Raw genomic sequence first — 3,818 nt, 5'->3', positions numbered from 1 at the left:
GGGTTATTTCTTATTTTAATTGGCCAACCTTAACTATGTTATACTCTTTTCCAATTTTTTGACACTAATAATATTTACTTGTTTGATGAGTATAATTTCTACTCATTATTGTACATGTCTAAACCAATCTATTTACAATTATGTTGTCTTTGATATAGGTCACTCTGATCATTCCTAATTTAACATACAATTATCTTAATATTCTTATTTATGTTATTCTCAATATAAATATAAATTGTTTTTACTTTCTACACTTGAATATATGGAATATTGTTATATTAAATGCAGTTTTATTAAATTTATATTTGTATTCTTCGCAATATCCCTTTATTGCATAATACCCTTGGGTTATTTCTAGTTTTAATTGATCAACCTAAACTATATTATACATAATAGATTAGAGATAGTTGAACCTATCACTCTAAAATATCATTTTATCTTCTTATAATAATAATTGATCATTGTAAACACTGTGCTACTAAAACTGGAAAAAGAAAACGCTATGAAAATTTAGAAGGAAATGGCTATTTGTCAAAATCCCTTTTTCTATATGAGCGGCCAACCTTTCTGTCATATATTCTCATTTTAGTTTCAACCCCCTAGCTAAACTTTCTAATTTGTAGGCTGCCGCATATTCTTTTTAAAATGAATTGATTCTCCTTGAATATTCACATAGAATGCCTTTCTTCTGATGTCAATGAAATATAATTGATTGGTATCACCTGCATTTTATCCAAAGTAATTTTTTTTTTCAGTTTTTAACAAATTTATTTTGGTGCCCAATGCATCAAATTAGTGATATCTCTATCATTGCTAACTTGCAGGTACAGTTAGAGCCTACTTCATGCTTATTACTCCCCAGGGACATGTATAAGCCTTCAAAATACACTGGAATTATGCAAGCTAGTAAAGACATTTTTCGAGAGGAAGGTTTCCGGGTCAGTCTCACTTTACATTTGTTCCATATGTACCACACAATTATTATTTATGTACATATCTAACATAAAAAATTTGATATTTACTTTCCCAACACTCTGATGTCTTAAACCTATGCATGAAAATGTGTATTTCACTTTTAAAAAGTTTGTAATAGTGACATTTTTGGTGCGGTATTGAAGATTCAAGCATTATGAATGCAAATTTGAAAGTCTTACTGTTAGATATGCAAATACATAAGAATTGTGTATGTAAATGCTCCTTATTGTATTTGGTGGCAATGGAAATCAAGACATGACCAAGAGTGTGCCTGGAGGAATCTTGTTATAAGTACTGTTTCTCACTTTACGTTTGTTTATTATTGTATTTCATTTGGAAGTACTGTATACCATAATAGGGTGAATATCATCATAGCATGAATGCCAATAAATTAATGCTATCATAGTTGAACTTCCTGCAGAATTTTAACTGTCTTTTTGTGCTATATTTGGATGGACGGAGTATGCAAGTCTCTCATATGTAAACATAATTTTTTTTCACCGTATGGTTGAATGTTAAGTTCAAAAAACCTTGGTGCGCTGTTTAGAATATTTGGATGAGCAAAATTGGGGATGGGTTTTGTCCCATTTTATACTGTTTAACAAATATCCAATTTAAAAAAGGGCATTGTGGATCATGATTTTATTCTTTAATAAATTTTTTGCAAGCTCAAATTTACTTGATTAAATCGTTTAATTTTTTTTTTATTTGTATGCATATTTCAGATGATAATTGTATGACTAATTTTCTTTTTTATAGGAGCATTTTACATGCATACCTTACAATTCTTATTTATTTACATATCAAACACCTAAAATTTCATATTTACATGCATAAAACTGAACTCCTTAATTTCACATTAAAAAAATACTACTATTATTTGTTAAACGTGAAATATGCCTTGCCATGCATGTGTTTATGACACCAAAGTGTTATAAATGCAAATATAAAAGTTTTCTTATTAGATATGTAGATAAATAAGAATTTTGTGGTATGTATACTAATTTCCCTTTTTTTATCCTCTCATTTTTCACCTTGCTTTGCTGAATGGAAGCACATGGGAAACAAGAATTAAGCATTTAAAACCTGCAAAAGTTGCTCAAATTTATTTTAGTGCTATATTATAATGAAATTCACCTGCTGAGACAAATTGGTATTGGATAAAAACTTCCCTGTTTTCTTGTTTCTTAACCTACTGCTGGATCTGAGAATACAGCTATCAATTTGTTCGAATATCCATAGTTTTAATTGTAAATAAAAAATAAGCATCAAACATTTACATTCTGCACAACTTATATTTGTCCTAATAGTGGTTAAATAAACAAATTGTTTTGGGATGAAATGCTATGTTCTCTTTGGCATTAATTGATTTTTAGGTCTGATAATATCACTTTTAACTTGATAGATGTTCCATTCTTTAATCTTGATTGCATTTTTTTCTTTCTATTGATACTGATTTTCATTTAAGAGGATCTTAATTTATTTTCTCATTTCCACCTTAGGGTTTCTGGAGGGGAAATGTTCCAGCTCTGCTTATGTATATGCCTTACACTTCCATACAGTTCACTGTTTTACACAAGCTAAAAACTCTTGCATCTGGTTCATCCAAGTCAGGTTTGTTCTGCAGCTAATGATTTCGATTTTGGTTAGTTCTTTAGGACTTATTCATCCAACAAAATTGCATGGTAAATATTGTTCCACCTGCCTAGTGGATTCCTTTTACTGAAAGTCTTATCTTATGTCACAATTGTTCACAATTGTCCTTGGATTTTTTTTTTCTAAGAAATAATTATGTTTCTTTATGACCCTTTGTGTAAAGTGAGGACATAAAAATGGGATATGGGCGCAATGATATGAAAAATATTCAAGGAAATAGAAAGTGATATACATATGACATTATTATTTTATGTATATGTATATAGAAGATATTTACATGCATGCATATTCAAGCATAAAAACTCATTAGTTGGATCATCAAAAAGTAAACTTTTATATTTGCATTGATAAAGTACAACTTCGTGCATTATCTGAATCCTATAGCGCTTAGGAGATTGAACTCAATAAAATTTCAGAAGTTATTTTGAGGACCAAATGGATTCTTAATTTTGTCAATTTATAGTTAAAATGATTATCTCATCATCACGATTCCATGAACATCATAGTTGCCCAAAATGGATGACTACTAGGTCTAAACCATGTTGATTGGGGTTAACTAGCCCAAAATTGGTTGTCTCCTCCTCTTTAAAGCTTTGGGTTGCCCACTAGAGGAGAAGTTCTTGTTGAACTTTTTTTTAGATCAATCATTTTCCTTCCATTTACACTCCATCGAGCTTCACTTGAGTTGGATGCTAAGCTAGAACTTGAAACAGTCTTAATCAACCCGTGAAACCCTAAATTATTATTCTCTCCCAAAATTCTTGTGGGCTCAATACTTTATTTTTTGAATCTGCATTATGTTCATTGTTGTATTTAAAGATCATGAAAATAAGTTTGACGATCGTTTGAAATAATTTTTATGTGAAAAATTTCAATCATAAACACTACTCTGATACCCTAAGATTATCATTTTTCCTCACAAGATAATCTAGTGACCCAAATTATATCCTGTAAGATGTATATTTTTCATAATCCCATAAGATGAACATGCAAATTATTTTGGTGGTCACCGGATATTGTTCTGCATAAAATTGTGCATAGGGTTTTCATGCATGAAAAGTAGTCCCACTTAAAATTTTTTTCAATAGGTCATCATTTCGAAAATGAATTTTGCTGTTGCGTCCGTCTCGTCGAAACTTTCAACAAGTTTTTTTGCTAAAAATGGGATTTGGGGGGGGGGGGAAATT

The sequence above is a fragment of the Phalaenopsis equestris genome, unplaced genomic scaffold, assembly GCF_001263595.1.
Source record: "Phalaenopsis equestris unplaced genomic scaffold, ASM126359v1 Scaffold000002, whole genome shotgun sequence".
In the NCBI taxonomy this organism is placed as follows: Eukaryota; Viridiplantae; Streptophyta; class Magnoliopsida; order Asparagales; family Orchidaceae; genus Phalaenopsis; species Phalaenopsis equestris.
Note: the sequence above shows the minus strand (reverse complement) of the source record.